Source organism: Bos javanicus, chromosome 6 (genome assembly GCF_032452875.1).
Source record: "Bos javanicus breed banteng chromosome 6, ARS-OSU_banteng_1.0, whole genome shotgun sequence".
Classification (NCBI taxonomy): Eukaryota; Metazoa; Chordata; class Mammalia; order Artiodactyla; family Bovidae; genus Bos; species Bos javanicus.
The window spans coordinates 4,682,300-4,698,274 of record NC_083873.1 but is presented as its reverse complement, the minus strand read 5'-3'; positions in this window follow the sequence as shown (position 1 = coordinate 4,698,274).

The window sequence follows — 15,975 nt, the reverse complement described above, 5'->3', positions numbered from 1 at the left end:
TGCATGCATGTGTGCTAAGTCGCTTCAGTCATGTCCAACTCTTTGCGACCCTGTGGACAGCAACCAGCCAGGCTCCTCTATCCATGGGATTCTCCAGGAAAGAATACTGGAGTGAGGAGTTGCCATGCCCTTCTCCAGGTCATCTTCCCAACCCAGGAATCAAACCTCATGTCTCCTGCATTGGCAGGCAGATTCTTTACCACTAACACTGCCTGGGAAACACAAAAATAAACCCACCAGTAGTTAAATTGTGTCAAATATATTTTGTCAGTTTGAAGTTCTTGGTTATAGTCCCAATTATTTAGAACTTCATAAATTCTTCGATCTTTAGCTCAAATTATGTGTCATCCATTTTAAAAATAAATCTTTAAAATCATTATACCACCTCCCAGAGTATTAGAAATAAAAGCAAAAATAAACAAATGGAACCTAATTAAACTTAAAAGCTTTTGCACAACAAAGGAAACTGTAAGCAAGGTGAAAAGACAGCCTTCAGAATGGGAGAAAATAATAGCAAACGAAGCAACTGACAAAGAATTAATCTCAAAAATATACAAGCAACTCCTGCAACTCAATTCTAGAAAAATAAATGACCCAATCAAAAAATGGGCCAAAGAACTAAACAGTTCTCCAAAGAAGACATACAGATGGCTAACAAACACATGAAAAGATGCTCAACATCACTCATTATCAGAGAAATGCAAATCAAAACCACAATGAGGTACCATTTCACGCCAGTCAGAATGGCTGCTATCCAAAAGTCTACAAGCAATAAATGCTGGAGAGGATGTAGAGAAAAGGGAACCCTCTTACACTGTTGGTGGGAATGCAAACTAGTACAGCCACTATGGAGAACAGTGTGGCCATCCCTTAAAAAATGGAGATAGAACTGCCATATGACCCAGCAATCCCACTGCTGGGCATACACACTGAGGAAACCAGAATTGAAAGAGACATGTGTACCCCAGTGTTCATCACAGCACTGTTTATAATAGCCAGGACATGGAAGCAACCTAGATGTCCATCAGCAGACGAATGGACGAGAAAGCTGTGGTACATATACACAATGGAATAATACTTAGCCATTACAAAGAATTTGAATCAGTTCTAATGATGTGGATGAAACTGGAGCCTATTATACAGAGTGAAGTAAGCCAGAAAGAAAAACACCAATACAGTATACTAACGCATATATATGGAATTTAGAAAGAAGGTGGAAAAAGCAAGAGAGTTCCAGAAAAACATCTATTTCTGCTTTATTGACTATGCCAAAGCCTTTGACTGCGTGGATCACAATAAACTGTGGAAAATTCTGAAAGAGATGGGAATACCAGACCACCTGATCTGCCTCTTGAGAAATTTGTATGCAGGTCAGGAAGCAACAGTTAGAACTGGACATGGAACAACAGACTGGTTCCAAATAGGAAAAGGAGTACGTCAAGGCTGTATATTGTCACCCTGTTTATTTAACTTATATGCAGAGTACATCATGAGAAACGCTGGACTGGAAGAAACACAAGCTGGAATCAAGATTGCTGGGAGAAATATCAATAACCTCAGATATGCATATGACACCACCCTTATGGCAGAAAGTGAAGAGGAACTCAAAAGCCTCTTGATGAAAGTGAAAGAGGAGAGTGAAAAAGTTGGCTTAAAGCTCAACATTCAGAAAACGAAGATCATGGCATCTGGTCCCATCACTTCATGGGAAATAGATGGGGAAAGAGTGGAAACAGTGGCTGACTTTATTTTTCTGGGCTCCAAAATCACTACAGATGGTGACTGCAGCCATGAAATTAAAAGACACTTACTCCTTGGAAGGAAAGTTATGACCAAACTAGATAGCATATTCAAAAGCAGAGACATTACTTTGCCAACAAAGGTCCGTCTAGTCAAGGCTATGGTTTTTCCTGTGGTCATGTATGGATGTGAGAGTTGGACTGTGAAGAAGGCTGAGCGCTGAAGAATTGATGCTTTTGAACTGTGGTGTTGGAGAAGACTCTTGAGAGTCCCTTGGACTGCAAGGAGAGCCAACCAGTCCATTCTGAAGGAGATCAGCCCTGGGATTTCTTTGGAAGGAATGATGCTAAAGCTGAAACTCCAGTACTTTGGCCACCTCATGCGAAGAGTTGGCTCATTGGAAAAGACTCTGATGCTGCGAGGGATTGGGGGCAAGAGGAGAAGGGGATGACAGAGGATGAGATGGCTGGATGGCATCATTGACTTGATGGATGTGAGTCTGGGTGAACTCCAGGAGTTGGTGATGGACAGGGAGGCCTGGCGTGCTGTGATTCATGGGGTCGAAAAGAGTCAGACACGACTGAGCGACTGATCTGATCTGATCTGATAGAAAGAAGGTAATGATAACCCTGTACGCGAGACAGCAAAAGAGACACAGATGTATAGAACAGTCTTTTGGACTCCGGGAGAGGGCGAGGGGGGGATGATTTGGGAGAATGGTACTGAAACATGTATATTATCATATGTGAAACGAGTCGCCAGTCCAGGTTCGATGCATGAGACAGGGTGCTCAGGGCCAGTGCACTGGGATGACCCTCAGGGATGGGATGGGGAGGGAAGTGGGAGGGGGTTCAGGATGGGGAACAGTGTACACCCATGACTGATTCATGTGAATGTATGGCAAAACCACTATGATATTGTAAAGTAATTATCCTCCAATTAAAATGAATAAGTTTATATTAAAAAAAATTAATAAATAAAATCATTATATATTCCTGCAACAAGTATTTAACTCCTAACCAAGGAGTGTGCCAAGCACAAGGAATATGTAATCCAAGTTATCAGACTTTGCAAATTAAAGGGTGCATGGAAATATCACTGTAACAGACACTACTTCATGGTGAGACAAGGAGAAAAGAAACCTATTTAATGTGGTACAAGAGATGTCCCATGGAGATCTTGCTTCTATCCAATTGCAGACAGTGAATTTGGGGGAAATAACACCTTCCTGGGGCTTCCCAGGTGGCACTAATGGTAAAGAACCCGCCTGCCAATGCAGGAGACCTAAGATACCCGGGTTCCATCACTGGATTGGGAAGACCCCCTGGAAGACAGCAAGGCAACCCACTCCAGTATTCTTGCCTGGAGAATCCCAGGGAGAGAGGAGCCTGGCAGGCTACAGTCCATGGGGTTGCAAAGAGTCAAACACGACTGAAGTGACTTAGCACACACGCAGCACAACATCTTCCTGACAAGGAGGCTTCAACATTATTTCTGTCTCTATGGCCTTTATTTTACTAGTAGAAAGGGAAGAGAAGTCACCTTAGAGACAGAGCACCATAGTCTTGCATGAACACTGCAAGCATCCTGCAGAGCCTACGGGAAAGAAGAAAGCCTTTTCTGAGCATCAGCTGCTAACAACTCAGCTGCAATACACTGTTTCTGAGCAAGTACATGGGCAAAGAAGAGACGGCTGCAAAATGCCTAAAGGTAGAAGTTGATGGGGCATTTTAACTGGAACAAACAATTGTAAGGAACATATGAAAGATGATAGAGACAGAAGAGGACTTACAGTGGCCAGAGCTGATTCTTTATACACCAGGAAATGGGAAGACATGGAACAAATATTTGAACCCAACACATCTAGCATGTGTAGTAAATTGTACACATAGCCCAGGATATATTGGTGTGAAGACTAAACTTAAGACTGTTCTCATTAAAAGAATGAGCCCTATCATCTTAAACAGATCTTTCATTAGGTACTAAAGAAAATTCTCCAAAATTATTTAAATATCAACACAGCACTGAATGATCTTTACCCATCCTTTGCCATAAGTCTGATGCCCAGAATAAACAATGAACTATAAGCACCATCCCTTGCAGAATTCTGAGTACATAGGACTCAAATTTTTCTGGGTATACTATGTTACTCCAAGATTTTTAGAAAAGATAATTAAAGTCAATACCAAAGAAATAGAACTATTTGGAATCTTTAGATTCCAGAACTTTTGGAATAGTTTTCACACAATGGAATGTAAAGATGAAATAATATGAGTTACTTTTTAAACTGTTTGGCTCATTTATTTTGGATTCCTGTGTCCAATATTTCACATATATTCCCCTCTTCCACCCTCTGTTTCCTTTCCCTTTTCCTGCCAGTCTCCTGGAGCGTCAGTATTATTATATGCTATAAAAAATATTTTACTCATGCAGCTGAAATGCTTTTTAACTTGTAAGCTCAGTAGGGGAAAATGTAGAGGTGTTTAATTCTCCAATTTTTTTTATTTTTTATGGGAAATGAAAGTCATCATCTGAAAAGTAGCAACCTGCAGTAAAACATTATTTTTCTTCTTTTCCCAACATGTCTAAATGGCATCAAGTTCAAATACTTTATTATAGATAATCCTAGCCAATTTAAATGTCCAATTTCTCAATAAAACATGAATCAGGAAAAGTCGATATCTTTGTAAATGTGCCTCCAAATTTTGCCCTCAGATAGTCTAACTAAATTTCCACCCACTTCAGCGGGAGTTATTAAAAAGTACATCTGATGGGAGAATTTGGCCCATGAAATTTAAAATGATTGTAGGGTAAGTAAAATATTTCTATACTTATGATTATATAGTAGCTGTGAAACTTTCAAAAGGAAGACCTTAAAAGCCTATAGTATAGCAAAATTCTACTAAAAACAACTTGCTAATTTAACTAGCTTTGGAGAGTTTAAAGTCATTTGAAAGAAAACATCTAATAAAGAATGCTTTATTCATTCATTCAAAAATATTTATTCATACCAACATCATTTTTTTCAAAGGATAAGTATTTCCTAGCACAATAATATTCCATATGGTGATTAGCTCTAATGTAAAATCTGAAAAAGCTCCAACTCTTGCTTCTGTTAAGAAAGAGATATTTTGGTCCATGTGAAATATTTAGTTGCCTCATATGATCCTCACACTTGTTCTAGAACTAGAGATAAATATTGAATAACTAAAATAATTTTAAAACTACAGAAAAACTGGCCTTGATTATTTTTAATTATTTTCTTCACTGGCTTCACATGCCAAAGCTTGTTTTAGACCTTTAGTGATACAACCTTATTATATTTAACAACTCTGATTTTCCTACTTTAGAAACAGTTCTGCCAACATCTCTGCTTGAAATATGAACTCCCTGTTTACCAGCTTTCTTAGATGTATTTACTTTTTTTGGCCTTGCTATTCATTTTGGGTGGGATCTTAGTTCCCCAATCGGGGATCGAACCTATGATCCCTCAGTGGAAGCTGCGAGTTCTAACCAGTGGACCATCAGGAAATTCCCCAGATGTCTTGGATTTAGATTCACTCTTTTGTTGTCTTACCTCTTCCCATGTCACCTCCCATGTAAACCATGGAGGCTTTCCATAGTTTAGACCCTCAAAGCCTCACATCTAACTATTATTTATATACCATTAATACGCTGGCTTTTTTTTTTGCTTGAATGTGTAGTAGATAATACAGCTAGATTAATATTCCTTATACATTATCTTGACACTTCTCAATAACTTGAATAAATCCATATCATGTTCAGTCATTCAGTCAATCACGTCCGACTCTTTGTGACCCCATGGACTGTAGCCCACCAGGCTCCTCTGTCCATGTGATTTTTCCAGTAAGAATACTGGAGTGGATAGCCATGCCCTCCTCCAGGGATCTTCCCGACCCAGGTATTGAACCTGTGTCTCCTTTTTCTCCTGCATTGGCATGCAGATTCTTTACCACTGAGCCACCCACCTGGGAAGCCCATAAATCCATGTGAAAGTGAAAGTCGCTCAGTTGTGTCAACTCTTTGCCAGCCCATGGACTATAGAGTCCATGGAATTCTCCAGGCCAGAATACTGGCGTGGGTAGCCTTCTCCAGGGGATCTTCCCAACCCAGGGACTGAACCCAAGTCTCCCGCATTAAAGATGGATTCTTTACCAGCTGAGCCACAAGAGAAGCCCAAGAATACTGGAGTGGGTAGCCTATCCCTTCTCCAGGGGATCTTCGTGACCCAGGGATCAAACTGGGGTCTCCTGCATTGCAGATGGATTCTTTACCAGTTGAGCTATCATGGGAGCTCAGCTGAATATCTCAAATCCTTTTCCAGAAATCAATGGCCTATCCACAATAATATTCCATCCTGCCCTTCCACCCGTAACTCCCTCTATTCTTTTATTTTTTTTTATTGTCTCTTAAATTTTTATTTTATTTTATTTTATTTTTAAACTTTACATAATTGTATTAGTTTTGCCAAATATCAAAATGAATCCATCACAGGTATACATGTGCTCCCCATCCTGAACCCTCCTCTATTCTTTTAGAATCCTCTATTCGATTAATTTCTCTCTTCTCTAAAACTTTATGAAAGCTGGCTGGTTGTCGTGCTTACAATTTTCCATTGTCTAAAATGTCCTCTTCATTGTTTTCCTCTCATTTAACTTCTGCCACCCTTCCCAGTCCAATGAGACCATTTCTAATCATCACAGTTGGAAGTGATCTCTCCCGCTTTATATAGCCATGGTTTGCTCTGTCCGTTCATATGACACTTTAACAAGCATTATCTTATACTGATAGGTGTGTGCATGTGCCTGTACGTGTGTGTTTCTCATATTTACCTAACCCGATTTTAAGGTCTTTGAAGGTATGTACTATCTCTTACACTTCATATCCTTATTTATCTAGCATCTCACTGTGTAGATAGTGCCACAGTTCAGAGCAAGGCAGGTCATGCATTACACCTTGAAGAGGTTTCAGTCACACTGTAGTTAGCGTGAACGGCTCCCTGTGGAGCTGGGCAGTGCACCACTGGCATGGTCGTAAATGCCAACCCGCTTGCACATAATACAGCATCAACGTATTCTTGACATATGATACTACTTCTCTTATGTCATTTCTCTAATGTTTTATAACCAAAATTTCTCCATAGTTCACAGCTTCCTTTAACTCTTATTACTGAAGTGGGTAGCAAAAAATGCCACCCCCAAATATGCCCTTTGGGCACAAATGATTGCTTTGAGCTGGTAATTTTTGGGAAACAGCCTTCACAGAAGAAACTGAAAACAGAGTAGAAGTTACCCTTCTATAAGGGAAATTTACATTTATAAAGAAAATCTCCATTTGTAAGGTGCCTCCTTCCAGGTCCCTGTAAGAGAAAGTAGACTCTAAATCACAAGAAACCTACTGATGCAAAGGCAGCTACTTGAATCTGAGTAACAAATCTAACCCTTTACCAGGCTTTTCCTGCTAACCTGCTATAACTGGCTTCTCCCCTCTTCTCCCAGCAATTTTCCTTTGTCTTTAACTAAAGAAAGCATTTAAGGTGATGCCTTGGGCTTTGCTGAGAATTATTGAGTTTTCCTTGGTATCTCCCATGTACATAAGAGGCATAGATGTTAATAAACTTCTATTTGTTTCTCTCTTGTGATCTGTGTTTTACTAGTGGAGCTTCTCAGCCAAGAACTCAGAAAGGTAGAGAAAAAATTATTTTTCCTCACTTTCAATTTTGGTGACAAGAAAGGGACACATTGTGACACCTCACTTGCTCTAGAGCCTGAAGATGGTGTTAAAAGATAAACTAAAAATTTTAAGAGTTTATCTGAACAAAAATCAATTTGAATTGGGCAGTGCCAATTCAGTAGTGGTTAAGATAATCTCTTCAATAGGAGTGAGGGGGACTTTTATAGAGAAAATAAGATAATTATTGATTGGGTGTAACTTAAAACCTACTTGACTGTTTGTGATTACTTGTAGTTAGAGTTTTGATTTTGTAAACCTTGAGACATTTACCAGCTTCCCAGGTGGCACTAGTGGTAAATAACCCGCCTGCCAATGAAGGAGACATAAGTGAGGTGGGTTGGATCCTTGGGTCAGGAAGATCCCCTGGAGGAGGGCATGGCAATCCGCTTCAGTATTCTTGCCTGGAGAATCCCTTGGACAGAGGAGCCTGGCAGGCTATGGTCCATAGGATAGCAAAGAGTTGGATACAACTAAAGCTACTTTGCACGCACACACGGGGCATTTACAGGCTTAGATTTTGGTTTTCTTCAGTGGAAGGCTACCTTGGTCTAATGGCCTCCTTCCTTAATTAAATTAACAATGGGATCCTTGGAAAACTATCATAAGCCATCTAAGGGTAAAAACTCTTACCAAAGTCAGCTCTTCCAGATAGCCATCTGTAGAGCCCAGTCTAGGAAGGAAGGTAAAGTTCCACTTTGATTAGCTGGTTTGAATTCATACAGGAGAGAAAACATTCGTAAGAATTAGTTCTTTGAATTGTGACTCTTGTGAATTTGCTTTTGGGTGCCCATTGATTATTGATCCTTTCCCACCCAAGAATAGCTTTGCTTTCCTTATTGTCCTAAGAACTTGGCTTTCTGCCTGCCAACATGCATGTTGTCGGGTTCTTGTATATGCAGGTGTCTCAGTCATCAGTTTGGAAACCCAAAAATACGACTGGACAGATTTGTGGGTTGCATTCATTTGAGGTTAGCATCCTATAAACTGTTACCAGCTCTCAGAGGACTATTTTTCTTTCTTTGAGCTACCCTTGGGGGTGGCTCCAAGACCTTGAGAGAACTGCAACTTTTGCACATTCTTTGGAGATGCCTCTAACACCCATGTTTAAGGATCATAAAAGGATTTTTGGTTTTAGATTCAAGTCACTTGATAGGCATAACTTTGGTTTTAAAAAATAAAAAAAAGGAAAAAATAACTTAAAAAGCTCAGTATTGCCAGTATTCTACTGTTTGTCTTGAATGAAACTTGATAGTGAAATCTTTGAAAGTATTTTTTTTCTTTAAGCAGCTCTAACATCAGAAGTTGGCATGATTGCAAGCTGATATTCAGAGCCTAGTATGAACTTTTTTGGGAGAGCATTCCCTTCTAAACTGAAATGAAACTATGTACCCAGAGGAAAGGAAAACATTCTGAATCTTTTGTAGAACAATTTATTAAAACATTCAAGAGACATACAGTTCTACCTTCAGAACATATAAATCTTTTGCCTTCCATATTAATTGTAAAGTTTCTCCACAATGTAAGAAGCAAACTGAAGAAAGTATAGGTGGGTGAAGGGGTCAGCCTTTTGGTATCATTCATACTGCTGAAATTGTAAAAGATCAGGATGTCAGGATAAGTACTGTCTGACACAGAAAAAAAGAAAAATTTTCATAGTAATTACCTTAGACCTCTGATAAGAGGCAGATATACACCAAACTCCTTCTTGGAGGAAACATATATTTTCTCTGTGCCTTTGAGATGAATTTTCTACCATGTCTCCTCTAGGACTTGAGAGAGATTTCTCATCAGAAGGGAAAAAGGAACTATTTGGAAACTAAAAAATGAGAAATCAAAAAGTCTCCACAAATACTAATAGAAATCTTTAGCCATCTGAGCAGGACATTTTATTTTATCTGTCAGAGACACAATTTGGATTTAATTGTTCTTTATTTATAAACTAGTGGAGTTTTGTATTATTCACCTGTCTTGATACTAAAATTTTAAAATACAAACTATAAGATATATTTCCTTATAATATTATAAAGAGCATGAGGTTGAAGTCAAGAGAGCTGATTTTGTCAGTAGTTAATAGGAAGCAATTATGAATGCCATAAAATCTCAGATTGAAAAGGCCCATTCAGTAAGCACACACATCATAATTAAATTCAGAAGATAATGCATAAAGAAATACAACTATAACAGGAACAAAACCCAAGGCTCAAAAAGGAACAAGAATCAGATTCTCATAAGTTCTTTCAGTAGCAGTACTGGGCACAGTAAGGAAATTAAGCAAAAACTTAAAACCAGTAACTAATAAGGGAAAAGATAAAAGAAGTGAACCTAGAATTTTATTCCAACCAAACTATCATTCAAACTTAAAAGCAAATAATGACATTTTCAAATATACATGGATTCACACTTATTACCCTAAAACTCTGCAACATGAAAGATACAATTCAGCAAGAAGAAAATAAAACTAGGTTAAAGCAAGTAATGACCTCCCAAGGTGTGTAGGTGTCCAATATGCTACTGGAGATCAGTGGAGAAATAACTCCAGAAATAATGAAGGGATGGAGCCAAAGCAAAAACAACACCCAGTTGTGCATGTGACTGGTGATAGAAGCAAGGTCCGATGCTGTAAAGAGTAATATTGCATAGGAACCTGGAATGTCAGGTCCATGAGTCAAGGCAAATTGGAAGTGGTCAAACAGGAGATGGCAAGAGTGAATGTCAACATTCTAGGAATCAGTGAACTAAAATGGGCTGGAATGGCTGAATTTAACTCAGATGACCATTATATCTACTACTGTGGGCAAGAATCCCTTAGAAGAAATGGAGTATCCATCATAGTCAACAAAAGAGTCCAAAATGCAGTACTTGGTTGCAATCTCAAAAATGACAGAATGATCTCTGTTCGTTTCCAAGGCAAACCATTCAATATCACAGTAATTCAAGTCTATGCCCCCAAGTAATGCTGAAGAAACTGAAGTTGAACAGTTCTATGAAGACCTACAAGACTTTCTAGAACTAACACCCAAAAAAGATGTCCTTTTCATTATAGGGGACTGAAATGCAAAAGTAGGAAATCTAGAAATACCTGGAGTAACAGGAAAATTTGGCCTTGGAGTACAGCATGAAGCAGGGCAAAGGCTAATAGAGTTTTGCCAAGAAAACACACTGGTCACAGAAAACACCCTCTTCCAACAACACAAGAGAAGACTCTACACATGGACATCACCAGATGGTCAATACAGAAATCGGACTGATTATATTCTTTGCAGCCAAAGGTAGAGAAGCTCTATACAGTCAACAAAAACAAGACTGGGAGTTGACTGTTGCTCAGATCATGAACTCCTTATTTCCAAATTCAGACTTAAATTGAAGAAATTAGGGAAAATCCCTAGACCAGTCAGGTATGACCTGAATCAAATCCCTCATGATTATAAAGTAGAAGTGACAAATAGATACAAGGGATCAGATCTGATAGACAGAGTGCCTGAAGAACTATGGACAAAGGTTCTTGACATTGTACAGGAGACGGGGATCAAGACCATCCCCAAGAAAAAGAAATGCAAAAAGGCAAAATGGTTGTCTGAGGAGGCCTTACAAATAGCTGAGAAAAGAAGAGAAGCGAAAAGCAAAGGAGAAAAGGAAAGATATACCCATTTAAATGCAGAGTTCCAAAGAATAGCATTGGGAGATAAGAAAGACTTCCTCAGTGATCAGTGCAAAGAAATAGAGGAAACAATAGAATGAGAAAGACTAGGGATCTCTTCAAGAAAATTAGAGATACCAAGGGAACATTTCATGCAAAGATGGGCACAATAAAGGACAGAAATGGTATGGACCTAACAAAAGCAAAGCTATTAAGAAGAGGTGGCAAGAATACACAGAAGAACTATACAAAAAAGATCTTCACGACCTAGATAATCACAATGGTGTGATCATTCACCTAGAGCCAGACATCCTGGAATATGAAATCAAGTCACCCTTAGGAAGCATCACTACAAATAAAGCTAGTGGAGGTGATGGAATTCCAGTTGAGCTATTTCAAATCCTAAAAGAGAGTCCTGTGAAAGTGCTGCACTCAATATGCCAGCAAATTTGGAAAATGCAACAGTAGCCATAGGACTGGAAGAGGTCAATTTTCATTCCCATCCCAAGGAAAGGCAATGCCAAAGAATGCTCAAACTACTGCACAATTGTACTCATCTCCCATGCTAGCAAAGTAATTCTCAAAATTCTCCACGCCAGGCTTCAACAATACGTGAACCCTGAACTTCCAGATGTTCAAGCTGGATTTAGAAAAGACAGAGGAGCCAGAGATCAAATTGCCAACATCCGCTGGATCATGGAAAAAGCAAGAGAGTTCCAGAAAAACATCTATTTCTGCTTTATTGACTATGCCAAAGCCTTTGACTATGTGGATCACCACAAACTGTGGAAAATTCTGAAAGAGATGGGAATACCAGACCACCTGACCTGCCTCTTGAGAAATCTGTATGCAGGTCAGGAAGCAACAGTTAGAACTGGACATGGAGCAACAGACTGGTTCCAAATACGGAAAGGAGTACGTCAAGGCTGTATATTGTCACCCTGCTTATTTAACTTATATGCAGAGTACATTATGAGAAATGCTGGGTCATTGAAACACAAGCTGGAACAAAGATTGTTGGGAGAAATATCAATAACCTCAGATATGCAGATGACACCACCCTTATGGGAGAAAGCAAAGAAGAACTAAAAAGCCTCTTGATGAAAGTGAAAGAGGAGAGTGAAAAAGTTGTATTAAAACTCAACATTTAGAAAACTCTGATCATGGCATCTGGTCTCATCACTTCATGGCAAATAAATGGGGAAACAGTGGAAACAGTGTCAGACTTTATTTTTGGGGGCTCCAAAATCACTGCAGATGGTGATTGTAGCCATGAAATGAAAGACGTTTACTCCTTGGAAGAAAAGTTATGACCAACCTAGATAGCATATTCAAAAGCAGAGACATTACTTTGCCAACAAAAGTCCATCTAGTCAAAGCTTTGATTTTTCCAGTAATTATGTATGGATATGAGAGTTGGACTCTAAAGAAAGCTGAGCGCCGAGGAATTGATGCTATTGAACTGTGGTGTTGGAGAAGACTCTTGAGAGTCCCTTGAACTGCAAGTAGATCCAACCAGTCCATCCTAAAGGAGATCAGTCCTGGGTGTTCATTGGAAGGACTGATGTTGAAGCTGAAACTCCAATACTTTGGCCACCTGATGCGAAGAGCTGACTCATTTGAAAAGACCCTGATGCTGGGAAAGATTGAAGGCAGGAGGAGAAGGGGATGACAGAGGATGAAGTGGTTGGATGGCATCACCAACTCAATGGACATGAGTTTGAGTAAACTCTGGGAGTTGGTGATGGACAGGGAGGCCTGGCGTGCTGCAGTCCATGGGGTCGCAAAGGGTTGGACACGACTGAGTGACCTAACTGAACTGAAGTAATAGTGCTTCCTCAGGTGGCTTAGTGGTAAAGAATCTGCCTGCAGTGCAGGAGATTTTGGACATGACAGAGCACATGCATTCAAAGCAATAATATAATAGAGAAAATGAAAGTGGAGTGTCAGTTGCTCAGTTGTGTGTGATACTGCGGAACCCTATGGACTGTAACCCACCAGGCTCCTCTATCCATGGAATTCTTCAGGCAAGAATACTGGATACTGGATAGCCAATCACTTCTCCAGGGGCTCTTTCTGACTCAGAAATTGAACCCAGGTCTCCTGGATTGCAGGCAGATTCTTTACTATGTGAACCACCAGGGAAACCCAATAATACAATAAACGATAAGCAAATATAAGTAAATTTACATCATTATGGGTTATAAAACTTCAACAATTGTTTAAAGTCAATGAAGACTTATAATTCTAGTTATTATTGACACAGCCAAAGCTCTGTGTGTGTGTGTGTGTGTGTGTGTGTATGCGTGTGTGTGTGTGTGTGGAGGATGCAGAGAGAAACCAAGGTGAGTAAATGCATATTAAATTTGGAGGCTTATTTTGATTGGCTCAAAATGTGATTAGGGAAAATGTTTAGATGTATCTGTTAAAGTTCTCTAGGATACTGAGAAGTATAAAAAAAAATTGGGGGAAAAAGAGTAATGAAGAGAAAGCATATAATATAAAGCATATACATAAATAACCAGAAAAAGTTAAAGACATAATTGCAATCAATATGAATGGGTTGAAAATAATCCGTGAGACATGGAAGCAACCCAGATGTCCAACAGATGAATGTATAAACAAAATGTGGTATAAATATGTAATGGAATATTATTCCACCTTATAAAAGAAGGACATTTTGACATATGCTATAGAATGGGTGAATCTTGAGGATATTATGGTGAAATAAGCCAGTAACAGGAAAACAAATACTGCATGATTCTAGTCGTATGATCTATACAAAATTGTCAAACTCTGGAAACACAAAATAAAGTCATGGAGAGAGGAAGAAATGGGAAGTTGTTTTTTAATGGGCAAGCAGTTTCATTCTGCAGGGCGAAAAATAGTTCTATAGATACATTGCATAATGTACATATACTTTCCTTCCAAGGCGCAAGTGTCTTTTAATTTCATGGCTGCAGTCACCATCTGCAGTGATTTTGGAGCACAAAAAAATAGAGTCTGTCACTGTTTCCACTGTTTCCCCATCTATTTGCCATGAAGTAATAGGACTGGATGCCATGATTTTAGTTTTTTGAATGTTGAGTTTTAAGCCAACTTTTTCACTTTCTTCTTTCACTTTCATCACGAGGCTCTTTTCTTTTGGAAGAAAAGCTATGACCAACCTAGACAGCATATTCAAAAGCAGAGACATTACTTTGCCAATAAAGGTCCATCTAGTCAAAGCTGTGGTTTTTCCAGTAGTCATGTATGGATGTGAGAGTTGGACTATAAAGAAAGTTGAGCACTGAAGAATTGATGCTTTTGAACTGTGGTGTTGGAGAAGACTCTTGAGAGTCCCTTGGACTGCATGGAGATCAAATCAGTCAATTCTAAAGGAAATCAGTCCTGAATATTCATTGGAAGGACTGATGTTGAAGCTAAACTCCAATACTTTGGCCACCTGATGCGAAGAACTGATTCATTGGAAAAGCCCCTGATGGTGGGAAAGATTGAAGGCAGGAGGAGAAGGGGACAACAGAGGATGAGATGGTTGGATGGCATCACAGACTCAATGGACATGAGTTTGAGCAAGCTCAGGGAGTTGGTGATGGGCAGGGAAGCCTAGCGTGCTGCAGTCTATGGGGTCACAAAGAGTCAGACATGGCTGAGTGTCTGAACTAAACTGAGGACATATAGAAGCAACCTGGATGTCCATCAACAGATGAATGAATACAGAGTTTGTAATACATATATACAATGAAATATTTCTCAGCTGCAAAAAAAAGAATGAATTAGAATCCATGCATTGCAGTCCATGGGGTCGCAAAGAGTCAGACACAAATGAACGACTGAACTGAACTGAATTGAAATATACTTTGCACTACTGACCTGCAGACTTATAAAGTTAAGATGGTAATTTTTTGTGTGTTATTTATAATTACTAAAAAAAGCTGTAAAAGACAGAATTAGTGATTGGACTCAGAAATTAAAGCAGAGCCCTCTAAAGTACAAGGCTCAAAACAGAGTTCCTCTTGCCAGAGCCTAAGGGCTAAACTGATTAGAATGTATATTAATTAAAAAAAAAACAACTGAAAGTTGTCACACGGACTGAACACACTGAACAGAACAATGAAATTAAATGTGAATGATAATAATAAACTTCAGAGTTTCTTAAAGAAAATACTTACAAAACAGGCCATAGGTGAAGCACAGTGGTAATTAATTGGAAAGATATATACCCTTGATTATTAAAAAAGGAAAAAGAAGGGTTGAAAATAAATAGACTATATCTTATAATCGTGAAGCAATGGGGTGGAAAAGGAAAATAAGCTCAGAGTGGAAGGACAAACACAACATGGTGAAAGGATAAATTAATACAACAGAAAATACAGAAATTGAATACAACTGATTAAAATAAAAATGCTATTTAAAAACTTCTTAAAAGAAAAATTTAGGCCAATTACAATGAAGAAAAACGTGAGGAAACACACACGATAACAATGAGGTCATAAAAGAGAACAGTCCTGGTTCAAAGACTTTTATCACGTTATTAGATCTTGGTGATTACCATCAGTGGTCTTTTATCAATTAATTTGGATACACCCTACATGAACTGGATAATTTTCCCAGGAAGACATACATTACCAAAAGTGATCCAAGAAGTAGCAGAAAACCCCGTAGAACAACAAGTTCAACAGGTAGTTAATGATCTACTTATACAAAAGTCACCTGACTCAAGACATATCCAACATCAGGGATATGACTAACAATACTCTTCTTTGGTAAATAGGTCCAGAAAAATATCAGATCTAATTAACTAATCTCACAGCCTACAGTATTCTGTTTTAAAAATGAATGAA